The sequence below is a fragment of the Pinus tabuliformis genome, chromosome 9 (genome assembly GCF_031772625.1).
Source record: "Pinus tabuliformis cultivar Carrire ecotype Pingquan chromosome 9, CPIR1, whole genome shotgun sequence".
Lineage (NCBI taxonomy): Eukaryota > Viridiplantae > Streptophyta > Pinopsida > Pinales > Pinaceae > Pinus > Pinus tabuliformis.
In genome coordinates this window covers 176520291-176526966 of record NC_142307.1, presented here as the reverse complement: position 1 = coordinate 176526966, position 6676 = coordinate 176520291, and positions in this window count along the sequence as shown.

Genomic DNA, 6676 nt, shown 5'->3' with positions numbered 1-6676 from the left:
AGTTACTTCCAATGTTGCTTATCCGGAGTGATTGATTGAGATGAAAGACTAAGATGATTGGCTAAATTATTTTAATTCTTAATTGTTAAAAGTATGAATATTTTATTGGTAGTTTTATTTTTGAGGTTAAAAATGGAGAAGTTACATAAAGATGTATTGTTTTTGTTTTATAATTCTTTTTAATATGGAATAATGTGATATAATTTTTGTAGATTTAATTTTTTGAAAAATAAATTTACAAGAGGGTTCATTAAGTTGACATGTGTGTTTTTAAAATAAAAATAAATTATACTTTAAATAGAAAAAATAATGTCCATTTTATAATAAAAAATGAAGAAATGAAAATGTTGTAAATTAATTATAAGTAAATCTTATCATTTCCAAAAGTATTTCAATAGGAAATTTAAATAAACTATTTGAATATCTATGTTAACTAATTTATGTGGATATCAACTTCATATATATCTATATATAGGAAAAAATTGCTAAAATAAAATATTTTAATGTTGTGTATAAACATATGTTCAATGTGGTTTGTCAATAAAAATATTTTAATACAAATTAATATTGACGTATATTTACAAATATATTAATAATTAAAAAATAATTTTAGTTGTTTGCGGACAGCCCAATTGGTTGGTATCTGCAACTGTTTCCTTTAGGTTATAAAAAAACACCATTTTAATTTATTATCTAAAATATTTTAATGTCAGTTATATATATATATATATATATATATATATATATATATAGATAGATAGATAGATAGATATAGTTTTTTGGATTCAACTAAGTAAGTCATTCATCTATGACCGTTTCCATCAGAGGTAATCGTAATTGACTAATTTCCTATGATTTTTTAATAGTCCACTTAGCACTCATTGCATCCGCTCAAGAAGTGGGATTGGAAATAGTGATATATATATATATATGACCATTTCCATGAGACGTAGTCTTAAATTACTAATTTCTCGTGATTTTTGAATAGTCCACTTAGCACTCATTGCATCCAGTGAGGCCCATAGGGGTGAAGAAGTGGGATTGAAAACCGGGCGCACTTAACTGTGGAGTTTTCCTTACAATCAAGCCCACTTACCTTGCTACCCCATTTGCAAAACGTTAGCAAGTATTGTGCCTCGTGAACCATTCAAGGAGAGTTCCCTTCATTCTTGAATTAAGTATGAGTGTTTTCGCAGTGCATTATATTAGATATCAGTTTTATATATATATATATATATTATATATATATATATATATATATCTATATATATATATATATATATCTATATATTTATATCTATATATCTTATATATATATATATATATATATATAGCATTCAAAAATACAATTTTTTTTTTTGTGTAAATCAGTAGATGTATATTATATCACAGAAATTACATAAGATACAAAAGGTTTGTAGAATCAAATAGAGCTACAAGCATCAAGCTTGTTTGACCAAAATAGCTACCTTTAGAGCAAGCAGGACCTGAGCCTGCAACTTCAGAACAAAGCCTATCATTGACACTAACAAGCTAAACATACTAACCTTCCAAACTTATTTCTACATGTCAAAGAGGCTAACCACGCAGGGCTGCCTAACATAGGACGCAAAAACAAAGAGGGTCTGGAAGACCCAAAGACTAAGACATAATCAGACATTAGAAAAGAATCCAGCAAAGGATGGCTTTCGCAGAGAAGAGAGCATTGAAGTAGTTACAGCTCCAATTCCACGTAATCCTTGTTGTTATCACTTGGGCCGGCCGCTGCATTATCAGTTTCTGGCTTTGGAATCCTCTGGGGTTTGTGGCACTTTACCATGTGGGTGTTGTTGTCCTTTGCCGGAACATCAAACATAATGTTCATCCCCTGTCGGATGGAGAGCTTAAAGAGCCTGATAAAAGCCCCCAGACTATTAGACAACATCTTTAGTTCCTCTATTAAAGACTTCATTCAGAATTCCATTGAGTCTAACCTTGCAGAGTTCTTGGCAGAGGCAAGCAAAGTGTCATAGTACTCATCCTTCATGGTTGCAACCTACATGCTAAGAGCTTTGGCAAGCATGGTTTTCATGCGCCAAACTTCGCTTTGGGTTCTCACGAACTGAGTGGCTCTAGTAGTCATAGTTCCTGGGTCCGAGATCCAGTCGATCTCCTCCTCCATGGTTTGCATATCTAGCTTCTCCTCTTCCTCAATGACCTCTGCTTCTATTTCCTCAATTTTCCTTTTCCCCTTAGCAGAGACCGAAGTTACATATGCCTCTCGGGCTTTTTTCAATTCTCTATTAGTGGATTCATTACAACTACCTTTGTTTGTCATTGTGTTATTGCAGGTATTAGCAGGAGTTGAAAAAACTTCGGGCAACGAGACAGAGCACAAAGTGCATAGAACCGGGCGAGGAGAATGATATTTTTTAGCCCTTTAGTGGATCATCATAATTATAGTTGAAGGTTGAATGTGATGGATCACGATCTTTAGCCCAACGTTCGTAGATATTCAGTTTCTGACATAATTACTCCCTTTTAGATTTCCAGAAGCCTTCCCATGATTTTGATCTGATGCCACTAAGTTGCCACGCTTGTAGCTGCTAGTTGGTTGCCACGTGTCCTTGTTGTGTCTTGCATACTCTGACATTCATTCTTCTGAGAGATTTCCTTCCCCTTCCGATGTGAGTGATGGTACTTCCCCTTAACATCCCAATTTGGTGCATAATGACCTAGGGAATGAACATTAATAGTTGTCCTCATTCATTATGGATGAACGGTACTATGGTACTGCTTAACCCCTTCTCCCTGTTCAGAATGTCCTGTCTTGAAACTTGTAAACACTTGGCCCGAAGCTCTTCGCATGTAACATCATGCCAACAGGTGTCCGGGTAGGTATTTTGATGAGTGACCTCGTAGTTCGCAAGACATTCTGCTACAGCATTTAAAATTTGTCTCACTTCCTACACAATGACTCCGTCAAGGATTGAAAGGTGCTCTGCAATGAGCTTAGTAACTTTGGCGAGCCTCCAGTGTTTTGTAGCCTTACCAAGTTTCGATCCGTTTTGTAGTTTCTGTGCTGCATTAATAGCCAGCACTGAATCCCCTTCAACAATAGTAGCCCCTATTCCCAAGCGAATCAATATCTAGATTCCTTGATCTAATGCAGTGAATTCCATTTCGTTGTTGGTCGCCTCTCCCATAAATTGGCTGAAGATATGTAGAATTTCACCTTTGTGGTCACAAAAGACACCTCCTAGGCCTGCTGGGCCAGGGTTGCCCCAAGAGGCCCCATCAAAGTTCAATTTGTGGAAACCTGGTTGAGGCATTTTCCAAGAGGTTATGGAGGGTATTTGTGGAGGCCAAAGCGCAGACGAGATGGAAGTAGTACCTGCAGTTATTCCAAACACCTGCAAAATTTGAATGTCAGTAGTAGATGGTTCAGTGTCCTGTTCGGCTTTACACCTGGTAAGAGCCGTTTCCCTCATGTTATGAAGAATATTAGCTTTAATAGTCTTTATGGATCTGACTTCGTTCTGAAACACTCTTCTGTTCCGCTCTTTCCATGCTGACCAAACTAAGAAACCAGGGATTAATTTCCATAAAGTGTTAACTGTTTGAGACTTGGAGTAATTGATTTTTCAATTTACTATGCTTTCCTGTATTGAATTTCGGTTCCTGTCCGTGCTCTTAAAGATTTTCTCCATCCAATTCCACAGTCTTTTGGTCCATTCATAGGTATTAAGCAGGTGATTCATTGGTTCCTCCTCATTTTCACAGAGGGGGCTGCGTGAAGGGCCTATGAATCTGTTTTTCCATAGGTTTTCCCGGGTGAGGGTTCTGCGGTGCATCAGGAGCCACAAAAAGGTTTTTATCTTCGGCCAAAGATCTACATCCCAGACCCTGTTGTGCCAATTGAATCTTTCTTCTTGGTCCCTTTATTATATGTATACTCTTGCCTCTTTTAGTGTGAAAGTTCATCTTTCGAGCTTGCCCCATCGCAGTGGATCTGCATCCTCAGCGCTGCGGATTTTCCTTTTTGCAAGATTTGTTTGCAAAGACATTAGGTTGTTACCTATTTCTTCTGATTGAAGGGTGTCATTGAATATCCATTGTTTCCATGGCTAGTTCACTGTGTCAAGTCTCCAGTAACGATCCACTGTTATCTTTCCTTGTTCCTGGTGTCTTCTTTGAATTGCTAGATAATTAGGGCATTCAAGTTTGGGTAATTGCTGCCACGCATCCTCCCAAAACAGAGCAGTTTGTCCATTACGGATTTCCCAAAAATTGTGCTCCTGTATTATGCTTTGATTGGCTCTTACTAAGTTCTAGATTGGGCAGCCTTATGGAGGTTCCTAGATTCTAATCAGATTCTGAGGGCTGCAATTGTTCGCATACTTGGCTTTCCAATGCTTGGCCTAGGGGGTGTTCAGTTCTTTCACCCATCACCACCATAACTTGCATCTAAAGGCTCTGTTGATGGTGAAAGGGTCTTGTAGGCCTAATCCCCCTGTAGGTTTTAACCCCATACAGAAATTACCTTCATACGAATTCTAAAACACTGAAAAATAAACAATGCGAGAGCATAACACATAAAACACATATACACAGAGATTTTCCCACTGGATCCCAAAACTGAGACTACCAGCTTGATTTTTAATTATGTTCCTTTCAATGTTACAATAATATTTATACATGCCGAAGCATCCAATACCATGGACCAAAAGCCATCACGTCCAATACCATGGACCAAAAACCATCGCATCCAATATCATGGACCGAAAACTATCGCGTCCAAAACACTTGTGCGAAAATCATGCAGAAAACCATAGGTGGGTCCGCCCAACCTAACATAGGGTCCAAAACCAAAATTTTACGGGGCGCTACCCCGGACCCCATAAAGTGGGGTTACGGGTGCCCTTCAAACCCCCTGTTAACTATGTGGAAAGAATATAACACAACCGAACATTCTCCCACTTGTTGTTTTCTTTCCACAAGGGGGCCACAAGAGAGCTTAGTCATTTTCCCAGCCCTGAAATGCCCATTGTCTCTCTACACCAAGAGAACTTCTTAGAGCTCACAGATTTTGTGAATGCATCTACAGTTTTCTTCAAAGCGTCCACTGTTACCAGAAACACCTTTTTGTCTTCTATCATATCCCTCACAAAGTGATACTGAACATCAATGTGCTTTGTCTTTGAATGATATGCAGGGTTCTTTGCCAAGAAGATTGCACTCTGGCTGTCACAGTCTATCCTTATAGCTTCCTGTACTAACACCATACTTGAACACAATCTATGCAACCAAACTGCTTCCTTGCTTGAATGAGTGGCTACCATGTATTTTGCCTCTGTAGTTGATAGTGCTACTATAGATTGTTTCTTACTCATCCAACTGAATACACCTCCAAATAGGTTAAACACATACCCACTTGTAGATCTTCTCTGATCCAGATCTCCAGCCCAGTCTACATCAACAAATCCATGAATATCCAACACTGTATCCAATCCTAGTCTTCCTTGGTAGCACAGACCGTAATCACTAGTGCCACGCAAATACCTGAAAACCCGCTTCACTGCTATCCAATGCTCCTTTCTTGGTTTTGACATAAACCTACTCAGTCTCCCACTACATGTGCAATGTTTGGTCTTGTATAGACCATTGCATACATCAAGCTATCGACTACACTTGCATATGGAACACGGGACATGTCCTCTTCCTCTTCTTCTGTCCTGGGACATTGTTCAGCAAATAACCTCACACCTAAAGGAATAGGAACCTTCATCAATTTATTATCCTTCATATTAAACCTCTCCAGTATTGTCTCGACATACTTCCTCTGGTTTAACCAAAGCTTCCTCTTTGCCCGATCTCTTTTAATTTCAATGCCAAAATATAGTTTGCAGCACCAAGATCTTTCATGTCGAATTTGGAGGACAATTGGGTCTTCAAATCCTAGATAATTTCTTTGTCATTTCCAACCAACAACATATCATCCACATACAAGACCAGATAAATAACATGGTCATCAATTAATTTAAAATACACATAGTGATCTGTTTTGCTTCTGGTGAAGGCAAGTCCTGTATAAATGTATCAAATTTTTTGATACCACATCCTTGGTGACGGTTTTAACCCATACAAAGACTTCTTTAACTTGCATACCCGTTCTTTCTTACCCTTCGCTGCAAAGCCTTTAGGTTGCTTCATGTAGATTTCCTCTTCTAGATCCCCGTTAAGAAATTTTGTCTTCACATCCATCTGTTCCACCCCAAAATCAAAATCAATGGCATCAGATAAAATTAATCTAATAGAAATTACCTTGGCAGCAGGAGAAAACATATCACCAAAATCAATTCCCAACACCTGGGAATAACCTTTTTCTACCAATCGAGCTTTGTATTTCTCCACTTTTCCTTTTTCATTTGTCTTCTTTTTGAACACCCATTTGCTGCCAATGGGTTTCCTTCCAGCCAGCAACTCCACTAGATCCCAAGCCTCATTTTTGTGCAAATATGCCATTTCATCAACCATGGCCTCTTTCTAGAGTTTTCCATCGTCTGAATCTACTGGTTCTTTCGCTGTTCTCGGATCGCCGTGAGTAATAGATAAAGAAAAATTTGAACAGAAAGCAGATGGACTATACCTTTCAAGTTGTCGTCTTTCTCGAACTAATCATGTCATAGCGAGAGTT